The sequence below is a fragment of the Balaenoptera acutorostrata genome, chromosome 7, assembly GCF_949987535.1.
Source record: "Balaenoptera acutorostrata chromosome 7, mBalAcu1.1, whole genome shotgun sequence".
Classification (NCBI taxonomy): domain Eukaryota; kingdom Metazoa; phylum Chordata; class Mammalia; order Artiodactyla; family Balaenopteridae; genus Balaenoptera; species Balaenoptera acutorostrata.
In genome coordinates, this window is record NC_080070.1 from 110,999,553 (window position 1) to 111,012,288 (window position 12,736).

Here is a 12,736-nt window from a genome sequence, read left to right on the forward strand (position 1 = left end):
GATTTTTTAGTAGTATGTTGTTTAGTTTCCATATGTTTGTTATTTCCCCATATTACTTTTTGCAGTCGATTTCTAGTTTCATATCATTATGGTCAGAAAACATGCTTGTTGTAATTTCTATCCTCCTGAATTTGTGAGGCTTGTTTTGTGACCACGTATGTGGTCCATCCTAGAGAATTTTTCATGTGTGCTTGAAAAGAATATGTATCTGGATGTAGTGTCCTGTAGATATCAGTTAAGGCCAACTGGTCTATTGTGTCATTTAGGACCTCCATTGCATTATTGATTTAATTTCTGGAAGATCTGTCCATTAGTGTCAGTAGATTGTTAAAGTCTCCTACTATCATTGTATTATTGTCCATTTGTCCCTTTTTGTCTGTTATTATTGTTTTAATATTTAGGTGCTCCTCTATTGGGTGCATATGTTAATGAGTGTAACATACTATTCTTCCTTTTATCATTATATAATGTCCTTCTTTGTCTTTCTTTGTGGACTTTGTTTTAAAGTCAATTTTGTCTGATATGAGTATTTCTATCCCCAGTTACCTGTCATTTCCATTTGCATGAAATACATTTTCTCATCCCCTCACTTTCAGTCTGTGTGTGTCTTTCACTGTGAAGTAAGTCTCTTGTAGGCAGCATATTGTATGGTCTTTTTTTTTTTTCAGTCTGCCACTCTATGTCTTTTGATCAGAGCATTTAGTCCATCAACATTTTTTTTTAATTTATTTTATTTATTTATTTATTTTTTGGCTGTGTTGGGTCTTCGTTTCTGTGCGAGGGCTTTCTCTAGTTGCAGCAAGCGGGGGCCACTCCTCATCGCGGTGCGCGGGCCTCTCACTATCGCGGCCTCTCTTGTTGCGGAGCACAGGCTCCACATGCGCAGGCTCAGTAGTTGTGGCTCACGGGCCTAGTTGCTCCGTGGCATGTGGGATCTTCCCAGACCAGGGCTCGAACCCGTGTCCCCTGCATTGGCAGGCAGATTCTCAACCACTGCGCCACCAGGAAAGCCCAGTCCATCAACATTTAAAGTAATTATTTATTGGTATATACTTACTGCCATTTTAAACCTTGTTTTCCAGTCATCTTTGTAGTTCTTTTTGTTTATGTCTTCTTTTTGTTTTTCCTTTTGTGGTTTGTTGATTTTCTTTTGTAGTATACTTGAGTTCCTTTCTTTTTGTTTTTTGTGAATATATTGTCTGTTTTTGATTTGTGGTTACCATGGAGTTCAAGTATGTTGACCCATACTATATATATTTGCTTTAAACTGATAGTTGTTCAACTTCAAACACATTCTAAAAGATGTACCTTTTTATACACCCCTCTGCCACATTTTGTGATTTTTATGTCCTATTTTACAACTTCATGTTTATTCTTTTGCTGTTAATTTATCAGTTATCATCACTTTTACAGATTTTTTAATTGTTTTTTAAGCAATCCTAAATCCTTTCATATGTTTGCCTTACCTATTGTGATTTCCCCTTTCCTCTATTCTTGTTTCTTTTCTTTCTTTTTTAAATAAATTTATTTATTTATTTATTTATTTATTTATTTATTTATTTTTGGCTGTGTTGGGTCTTCGTTGCTGCGCGCGGGCTTTCTATTGTTGCAGTGCATGGGTTTCTCATTGTGGTGGCCTCTCATTGCAGACCATGGGCTCTAAGCATGCAGGCTTCATTAGTTGTGGCACACAGGCTCAGCAGTTGTGGCTCACGGGCTCTAGAGGGCAGGCTTAGTAGTTGTAGCACATGGGCTTAGTTGCTCCATGGCATGTGGGATCTTCCAGTACAGGGCTCGAACCCATGTCGCCTGCCTTGGCAGGAGGATTCTTAACCATTGTGCCACCAGGGAAGCCTCTTGTTTCTTTTCTATTTGGAGAAAATCCTTAAATATTTCTTTAGGCTAGGTTTAATATTGCTGAATTCTTTTAGTTTTTGCTTGTCTGAGGAATTCTTTATCTATTCTTCTATTCTAAATGATAATCTTGTTAGGTAGAGTATCCAAAGTTGCAGGGTTTTCCCTTTCAGGAATTTGAATTTATCATTCGACTCCCTTCTGGCCTGCAAAGTTTCTGCAGCAAAATCAGCTGATAGTCTTATAGGCGTTCCCTTGTGACCTACTCTTTGTTTTTCTCTTGCTGCCTTTAGAATCCTCTTTTTATCTTTAAATTTTGCCATTTTAATTCTGATATGTCTTGGTGTGGGTGTGTTTGGGTTCATCTTGTTTGGGATCTTCTGTGCTTCCTGTCCCTGGATATCTGTGTTCTTTTTTAGGCTTGGGAAGTTTTCAGCCATAATTTCATCAAATACACTTTTGATTCCCTTCTTTCTCTTCTCCTTCTGGAACCCGTATTATGCGTCAGTTGACATGTGTTGTATTATCCCATAGATCTCATATATTGTTTTTTTTTTTCTTTTGTCTTTCTGTCTGCTGTTCTAGCTGGGTGATTTCCATTATTCTATCATCCAGATCATTTATTCGTTCTTCTGTGCCATTTAGTATGTTATTCATTGCTTCTAGATTGGTATTTATCTCAGCAACTGAATTGTCTAATTTTGGTTGGTTCATTTTTATAGTTTCTAGTTTCTTGTTACAATGATCTGCATTTCTAATGATAATCTTTCTTAATTCCTTTAGTATTTTTTTTTTAATTTTTATTTATTATTTATGGCTGTGTTGGGTCTTCGCCTCCGTGCGAGGGCTTTCTCTAGTTGTGGCAAGCGGGGGCCACTCTTCATTGCGGTGCGCAGGCCTCTCACTATGGCGGCCTCTCCCGTTGTGGAGCACAGGCTCCAGACGCGCAGGCTCAGCAACTGTGGCTCACGGGCCCAGCCGCTCTGCAGCATGTGGGATCTTCCCAGACCAGGGCTCGAACCCGTGTCCTCTGCACTGGCAGGCGGATTCTCAACCACTGCACCACCAGGGAAGCCCCCTTTAGTATTTTTAATACCTCCTTTTTAATTGGGTTCTAGTAAACTGAGGTCTATTTCATTATTTGTTCTTTCAGGGGATTTCTCTTGTTCTTTTAATTGGGAATAATTCCTCTGCCTTTTTATTTTACTTAACTTTATCTCTATGAATTGAGGAGAAACAGTTGTCTACTGTGATCTTGAAGGGGAATTTTTATGTGGGAGCATCCCTGTGTAGACTGTGTGTGTCCAATATTTTTGGTGCAAGGGCTGGTTTTGGTATGGATGCCAGCCACATCTTTCCTCTGAGTGTGCTGGCTGTTATCCCCTTGATAGGGGCTGTGGTTGGTGTTTCAGTGTCTAGAGCCTGTGCTGGATATGAGGTGGTTCTTTCTCTTTGTTCATGGCTGTCACTGCCCTGCTGGGGGCAGGGTCCATTTCCCAGATGGAATAGAAGCCTTGAGGGTTGGGTTTCATCAGGCTCTGTTACCCTCGAGTGTGTTGCCTGCCCCAAAGTTTGTAATTGCTAAAGTAAGTGAGGCCTGTGTGGTCACAGCTAACCTATGGGCCACCCATGCAGGTGTCCATGGTTCCACTCAGAAGCATCCATCCCTTTCTCTGTTATGTTCACCTCACATTTAGTGCAGGGCTGTGGTGTGGAGTAGGCTGGGACTGGGGGTTGGGGCATTGTGGCTGCAGGAATTGAGGTGGCTGTGCTTCATCTGAGATCTGGGCTGCCTCTGTGGCAGACTTCTCCAAGGACCTGTCTGCCCCAGATCTAGTGCTAATCTGTGGTGTGGAGTGGGTGGAGCTGGAGCACTCATGCTAGGACATAAACCACTATGTACTCCTGCCCAGGGCCAGTCTGCCTGGGAGTCAGTGCTTAGCCTTTGTGCATTCTTATGGCATCACCCAGTGTGTGCACTGACAATGTCTGCCCAGCTAGGCTTGGTGCCCCAGTGCATGTGCTGACAATGGTCTCTGTGGTTCCGCCCAGATCACACCCCAGGTGCCCCAGTCTGTCTCTGCATAGCTAGACTGATCTTTGCCCTGATCTTGTGCCAGAATGTGGTGTGGAGTGAGCAGGGGTGGGGTATTCATCCTTTTGTACTGGGAAGTGTGGCAAGGTAGCAGCAGCCAGTACAAGGCTCTCTCCACCCTGATTCTTATCAAGCCAACACGCAGGCACTGCTCACAAGTAGAGTCTAGGCTTCCTCAGCCCCTCTATCAGTCTCAGCGGATTTCCCAGAAGACAAGGGGGCTTGTCTCCTCCCTGTAGGACCCCAGAACTGGGATGCCCATATTTTTAGTCAACCTGCTCCCCAGGGTAAGAATTCACCTGTGTGGACTTCTGTTCCTTACAGATCCCTGCCAGGGGTGCAGGTTCTGACCCAATGCCTTTTTTCCCCATCCTGCACAGTTACATGGACATCTTTCTTCCAGCTTTGGCTGTATAGGAGTTCTTTCACCAGTTTCCAGTTAGTTTTCCATGATTATGGTTCCACATGTAGATGTACTTTTGATGTGTTTGTTGGGGGAGGTGAGCTCCATGTCCTCCTACTCTGCCATCTTGGTCCCCCTTGGCCCAATATATATATATATTTTTTTTATAGCTACTTTATTTATTTATTTCTTTATTTTTGGCTGTGTTGGGTCTTCGGTTCGTGCGAGGGCTTTCTCTAGTTACGGCAAGTGGGGGCCACTCTTCATCGCGGTGCAGGGACCGCTCTTCATCGCGGTGCGCGGGCCTTTCACTATCGCGGCCCCTCCCATTGCGGGGCACAGGCTCCAGACGCGCAGGCTCAGTAGTTGTGGCTCACGGGCCCAGCCGCTCCGCGGCATGTGGGATCCTCCCAGACCAGGGCTCGAACCCGTGTCCCCTGCATTAGCAGGCAGATTCTCAACCACTGCGCCACCAGGGAAGCCCCGGCCCAATATATTTTTGACTTTAGTACTAAGGCCATTTAATGTGGAGAGTATGGTCTTTTCAAAAATGGTGCTGAGAAAACTGAATATCCACGTACTGAAGAATAAAGTTGGACCCATACCCCACATCATATACAAAATTACTCAAATGAATCTAAGACCTAAACATACAAGTTAAGACAATAAAACTCTTGGAAGAAACATAGGGGAAAAGCTTCAGGGCATTGGATTTAGCTATAATATTTTGGATATGGCACTGCAAGCACAGGCAACAAAAGAAAAAATAGATAAATAGAGCTTCATCAAAATTTAAAATTTTTGTGCATCAAAGGACACTATCAAAAGAGAGTGAAAAGGCAACCTATAGACTGGGAGAAGATATTTGCAAATCACATATCTGATAAGGGATTAATATCCAAAATTCATAAGGAAACCCTACAACTCAATGACAAAAAAACAACCCAATAAAAAATGGGCAAAGGGCTTGGCTAGACATTTCTCCAAGGCAGATATACTTAGAGCCAACGAGCATATGAAAATATGCTCAACACAATTAGTCATTAAAGAAATGCACATAAAAACCACAATGAGATACCACTCCCCACGTACTAAAATGGCTACAGTCAAAACAACAGAAAACCCCAAGTGCTGATGAGAATGTAGTGAAATTGGGACCCTCAGACACTGTTGGTGGGAATGTAAAGTGGTTCAGGCACTGTGGAAGACAGTTTGGCAGTTGTTCAAAAAGCCAAACATAGAAATTCCATATGATCCAGCAGTTCAACTTCTGGGTATATGCTCAAAAGAATTCAAAAGAGTGACTCAAACACATACATGCACACCAATATTCACAGCAGCAATTAATCACAATCGCTAAATGGTGGAAATAACCAAAATGTCCATCAAAAACTGAGCAGATAAACAAAATATGGTATAAATATAAAATGGAATATTATTCAGTCATAAGAAGGAATGGAATTCTGAATCATGCTACAACATGGATGAAGCTTGAAAACATGCTAGGTGAAGTAAGGCAGACACAAAAGGATAAATTTTGTATGATTCCACTTAGATGAGATAACAAGAACAGGAAAATTAATGGAGAAAGAAAGTAGACTAGAGGTTACCAGGGGCCAGAGGTATGGGGAATGGGGAGTTATTGCTTAATTGTTACAGAGTCCCTAGAGATGATAAAAAATTTTTTTTTGGGAAATAGATATAGTGATGTTGTGGTTGCACAACATTATGAATGTAGTTAATGCCACTGAATTGTACACTTAAAAATGATTAAAATGGTACATTTTGGGGCTTCCCTGGTGGCGCAGTGGTTGAGAATCTGCCTGCCAATGCAGGGGACACGGGTTCGAGCCCTGGTCTGGGAAGATCCCACATGCCGCAGAGCAACTAGGCCCGTGAGCCACAACTACTGAGCCTGCGCGTCTGGAGCCTGTGCCCTGCAACAAGAGGGGCCGCAACAGTGAAAGGCCCTTGCACCGCGATGAAGAGTGGCCCCCGCTTGCCACAACTAGAGAAAGCCCTCGCATAGAAACAAAGACCCAACACAGCCAAATAAATAAATAAATAAATAAATAAATAAATAAGTCAGGAGCTCTTTAAAAAAAAAAATGGTACATTTTATGCATATATATGTTACCACAACAAAAAAATTATAAGAGAATCAATTACATATCTCAGAGTCTTTTAAATATATTGTTGAAATTAAAGGTCTGAAAGAGTGGATTTTAATCATCAGAAAATGCAGGCTGGGCTTCCCTGGTGGCGCAGTGGTTGAGAATCTGCCTGCCAATGCAGGGGACACGGGTTCGAGCCCTGGTCTGGGAAGATCCCACATGCCAAGGAGCAACTGGGCCCGTGAGCCACAACTACTGAGCCTGCACATCTGGAGCTTGTGCTCTGCAACAAGAGAGGCCGCGATAGTGAGAGGCCTGCGCACCGCGATGAAGAGTAGCCCCCGCTTGCCGCAACTAGAGAAAGCCCTTGCACAGAAACAAAGACCCAACACAGCCAAAAATAAATAAATAAATAAATAAATAATAAAAATAAAGGAATTCCTTAAAAAAAAAAAAAAAAGAAAACGCAGGCTAATAAAAAGAAATGAAATTGAGTTATTTGTAGTGAGGTGGATGGACCTAGAGTCTGTCATACAGAGTGAAGTAAGTCAGAAAGAGAAAAACAAATATGCAAACAAATACCATATGCTAACACATATATATGGAATCTAAAAAAAAAAAAAAATGGTCATGAAGAACCTAGGGGCAAGATGAGAATAAAGACGCAGACTTACTAGAGAATGGACTTGAGGACACAGGGAGGGGGAAGGGTAAGATGTGACAAAGTGAGAGAGTGGCATGGACATATATACACTACCAAACGTAAAATAGCTAGCTAGTGGGAAGCAGCCACATAACACAGGGAGATCAGCTCAGTGCTTTGTGACCACCTAGAGGGGTGGGATAGGGAGGGTGGGAGGGAGACCGCAAGAGGGAGGAGATATGGGGACATATGTATATGTATAACTGATTCACTTTGTTATAAAGCAGAAAGTAACACACCATTGTAAAGCAAGTATACTCCAAGATGTTTAAAAAAAAAAAAGAAAGAAAAAAGAAAATGCAGGCTATATATTTGCTTTGACCCTAATGCTATAAAGAATTTTAAAACTCTGGACAATTTTAAAAATATTAAACCTCTCCAATGAGTTTGTAAGAAAGTTAGAAATTCTCTGGTTAAAAACAAAGAAGTGAACCTAGAGAGCAACTTCAGCCTCCTTCTCTTTGGGGATCTTTGCCTTACCAAGTGAACGTGAGTTTGGGATTTCATAGGCTCAGGTGTTTGAGAAAGAGAAAACAAATCTCAGGACCCACCCAAGGCAAGGACTGTAAAAGAACAGCCTCCATCCCTAAAGCTGGGACGCCAAAGGGCCATACACACAGTATTGGGAGTGAAATAGAAGTAAACTGGCCTCCACCTCAGAGGAGAGTTGACTTGTCTCCAATTTGGCTTAGGAGGATAACCTCTGAGAATATCAAAGTGATAAGTGGCCCTCACATGAGTTTACAGCCTGAATTCATACTGTCTGGGTAATCTGAAAATTGAGAAGTAAATTCAGAGTAATCCTGGACTGGGAGTCCTTCCAGGAGCCTGGAAGACACAAACACAAATCCTCTCTGGAAGAAAACATATTTATTCCAGGCCTCAAAGAATTCCTGAAATAAAATTCCAAGAAAAATGAGCATCTGATAGTCAAAAATAACACAAACAGAAACAAGGCCCCATGAATGCAAAAAAAAAAAAAAGCTGGAACAGACCTTCAAGAATTTTAAATAAATGGAATTATTAGACACAGATTTTACAGTAAGTATGTTTAATACTTTGAAAGAAATAAAAGATAATCTTGAATATATATACAAAAAATGACGAATGAGATTTGGAAGAGAATCAAAACAGATAAAATATAATTAAAATCACAAGTGTAATGGATGGGTTTAACTGCAAATTAGACACACTGAAAAGAAATTGGTGAACTGGAATATAGAGCTGAGAAGGTTATCTAGAATGGAGCAAAAGGTCAAAGAGGTGGAAAATATGAAGAAGGGTTAAGAAACACAGAAGATGGAGAAAGTTTAACATATATGTAATTGTGGACCCAGTTGGGAAGGAAGAGAATGGAGAAGAAGCAATACCTGAAAAGATAATGACTAAGAATTGATGAACGACAACAACTCACAGATGCAAAGAGCTAAACAAATCTCGAGCAGAACTAACAAAAAGAAATCCATACCTGGTTAGATAAGAATGAAATGCATAACACCAAGAGAATGTACTCTAGGGAAGAGGAAAATTGGCAGATGGAAGATCTGGGCTGCAAAAGTTAGTGAAGAGCACAGAAAATAGTAACTGTGTGGGTAAATTTAAACAAACGTTGGCCTTAAAAACAAAAACAACAATAATAATGTATTTGGGGTTAAATAAAACAATTCTAAGGCAAGATTAGTAGGCAAAGTAATGGTCCCCCAAAGATGCCCACATCCTAATCCCTATAACCTGTGAATATGTTATGTTACATGGCAAAGGGAAATTAAGGTTGCAGATGGAACTAAGGTTGGTAATCAGATGATTTTAATATGGGAAGAGTAAATGGATCACTGCGGGAGGAGCAGTGTCCACCACAAGGGTCCTTAAATGTAGAAAAATGAGGCAGAAGAAAAGGTCAGAATGATAGGATACAAGGACTTGACCTGCTGTTGCTGGATTTGAAGAATAAGGAAGGGGCCCTGAGCCAAGATATACAGGCCACCTCTAGAAGCTGAAAAAGGAAAGGAAACAGATTCTCCCCTAGGGCCTCTAGCAAGGAATACAGCCTTGCCAACACCTTGATTTTAGCTCAATGAGGTCTGAATTGAACTTCTGGCCTACAGAATTGGAAGATAATAAGTTGTGTTGTTTCAAGCCACTAAGCTTGTAGTGATTTGTTACAGCAGCAGTAAAAAACCAATGCAGAGAGTTAAAATACATGTCAACAATAGCATAAGAGTAAGTGGAAGAAAAGTATTCTAAGACCCTTTAAGTTATTGAGGGTGTAAGTGGTATGCAACCAGCTCAACACCACTTACAAGCCATTTCTGGACATTTCTTTCTGACTCCACATTCAATGATGCTAGCTTGAAATCAGCCATGATGGGAGCACTTACATCACAGAAATAGGCAAATGCTACAAACCAGACTTTTATTTATTATTTTTAAATTTATTTATTTATTACTTCTTGTTACAGAGAAAGAGCATATTTTAATTCTTGGAGTAACAAAGTATTATAGCCCTAACCCTAACTTCCAGACTAATCTGGGCATGGGGGAGAGGGAAGTAACAGGGGAAGATGAGAAAAAATACCGAATATATCCAAAATAGGGCAAGAAAAGGGAAAAATACATATAAAACAGGTGGGAGAATAAAAAGTACAAAGATGATAGTTTGTAAATTGAAACATTAGTGATTACAATCATAAAAGGCAAAGGTTGTCAGATTGGATTTTTTTAAAGTGTACTACCTGCTTTAAAGAGACACTTTTGAAGCACAAGGATGCTGAGAAGTTGAAAGTAAAAGGTTAGAAAAAGATATTTAGGGACATTCTAACCAAAAGAAAGTTGCTAAAGTTACACTAATACCAGACAAAATAGACTTCAAGGCAAAAAATCACTACAAGTGATAAAGAGGGAAACTTCATAAAGTATTATTTCACCAGGTAGATACACAATTTTAAATTTGCATGTGCCTAGTAATATAGCATTAACTATATAAAGTAAACACTGATACAATTATGAAGAGTAATAGACTAATCTACCATCATGGTGGAAGATTTTAACACATTCAGTACTTGAGAAACACAAAAAATCAGTTAAGGACATAAAACATTTTCACAAAACTTGGCTTAAGGAACATTTTCAACGTACAGAAAATTTGCAATGATTGCATAATTTGCTATGTTCTTCACCCAGCATCCCCTAATGTCAACATCTGTATAACCATAATACAATTGTCAAAATTAAGAAATTAACATTGTTGCAATACCACACTAACTAAACTACAGACCTTACTCAGACTTTACCAATTTTCCCACTAATGTTCTTTTTTTCTTCCAAAATTCAATCCAGGATTCCACTTTGCATTTAGTTGTCATGTTTCCTTACTTTCTTCTAATCTGTGACAGTTCCTCAGTCTTTCCTTGCCTTTCATGACCTTGACATTTTTGAAGAGTACAGGTCAGGTATTTCAAAGAATGTCCTTCAATTTGGGTTTGCCTGATGTTATCTTGTAAGTAGACTGAGGTTACAAATTCTGGAGAATACCACAGAAATGTTGCTCAAATTTTTCCAGCTGTGACAATGGGAGCTCTTTCAGGTTGGCTCCTGTGTCCTTCTATGTGCTCCCATTTTTTTTCTCTCATCACCATTGGTGTGTCACTGCTTCTAGGTCCTCTCAGCTGGCAGAACAAGGAAATGTGTGAATATAAAGTCATATATACACACATCTGTATTTAAAAATCTATCTGTACAGATATATATTTTTTAAGCTGAAAACAAGAAGTGTTGGCAAGGATGTGGAGAAATTGGAACTTTTGTGCATTTATGGAAGTATAAAATGGTGCAGTCATTGTGGAAAAAGTATGGCTGTCCTCAAAATATTAAACATAGACTTAACATTTGATCTAGCCATTTTCCTTCTGGGTATATAACTAAAAAAACTGAAAAGATGAACTCAAGCAATTGTCTGTAATCCGTCTTCATAGAAGCATTGTTCACAATAGCCAAAAGGTGGAAACAACCCAAATGTCCATCAATGGATGAATGGATAAACAAAATGTGGTATATACAGTCTTTAAAAAAGAATGAAATTCTGATACATGCTACAGTGTAGATATACCTTGAAGACATTATGCTAAGTGAAATAAGCCAAACAAAAAAATACAAATATTGTATGCATCCACTTATATGAGGAAGCTTGAAGAGTTTAAAAACATAAAGAAATGAAGTAGAACAGAGATTATCAGGGGCTGGGGGAGGGAGAATGGGGTGGGTCTTGTTTAATAGGTGCAGAGTTTCAGTTTGGGATTATGAAAAAGTTCTGGAAATTAATACTGGTGATGCTTGCACAACAATGTGAATGTACTATTTCCACTGTACTGTATACTTATAAATTATTAAAATAAGAACTTTTGTGTTATATATTTTTACCACATTAAAAATGCATATTAAAAAAAGTTCAAACTAATACCTTAGAATCTAATCCAGGGACTTCTCTGGTGGTCCAGTGGTTAAGAATCTGCTTTCCAATGCAGAGGACGCAGGTTTGATCCCTGGTCGGAGTACTAAGATCCCACATGCCGTGGGACAACTAAGCCCTCACGCCGCAGCTACTGAGCCCACATGCTCTGGAGCCCATGGGCCTCAACTAGAGAAGCCGGCACACCACAGCTAGAGAGCCTGCATGCCACAACTACTGAGCCCGCATGCTCTGGAGCCCACACACCGCAACTAGAGAAGCCCATGCGTCATAACAAAGAGGGTGTGCACGGCAATGAAGCAAAGAGCCAGCGCAGCCAAAAATTAAAAAAAAAAGATCTAATCCACTACAACAGCATAGAATTTTTCCTTTGTGTATCTGTAACTTCTTTCTCTGACAGTAAGAAACATGACTCTCGTTATCATAATATATATATATTTACCTATTTGTCATATATGTAAAGTAGTTTCAGAATTGCTAACCCATTTCCTGTGGGTTATAGGATGTGAGAAATAAATTTAACAACCCAAGTCAGTGTTTATGTATTATACAGTTCTTTTTATTAGTAGCCTTACAATATTCAGTCAGAACACTGTTGTTCAAAGTTCTATCGGTTAGCTCTTTTCTACCCTTTTCAAGTGTGGAATGTCATACATTTATAATACAGTTAGATTCATTTGTCATACTCTGCTTTCCATCTTGGGTTTCCCCAACAGCACTGTTTCCCCAACAGACAAAGAACAATAAGTGTTGGTGAGGGTATGGAGAAATCAGAACCCTCATACACTGCTTGTGGGAATGTAAAATAGTGCAGCCACTTGGGAAACAGTTTGACAGTTCCTCAAAAAATTAAACACAGAGTTGCCATAGGACCTAGCAATTCTACTTTTAGAGAAATAAATTTCTACTCAAAAGAAATAAAATCATAAATCCCCACCAAAACTTATAGACTAATGTCTGTAGTACCATTATTCATAACAGCCAAAAAGTGGGAAAAAAACAAATTTCCATCACTGATAAACTATATATATATATATAAATTTGGCCATAAAAAGGAATGGAGTACTCATACATGCTACAAAATGGATGAACCTTGAAAACA

At 39.7% G+C, this 12,736-nt stretch overlaps 1 protein-coding gene across 2 annotated transcripts in view; it reads right to left on the reverse strand.

Annotated features, from left to right (window-relative positions):
- The window catches only part of URGCP (upregulator of cell proliferation), an 89,747-nt gene that overhangs the window by 45,530 nt on the left and 31,481 nt on the right, over nucleotides 1–12,736 (reverse strand). The gene's annotated exons all lie outside the window — the stretch shown is intronic.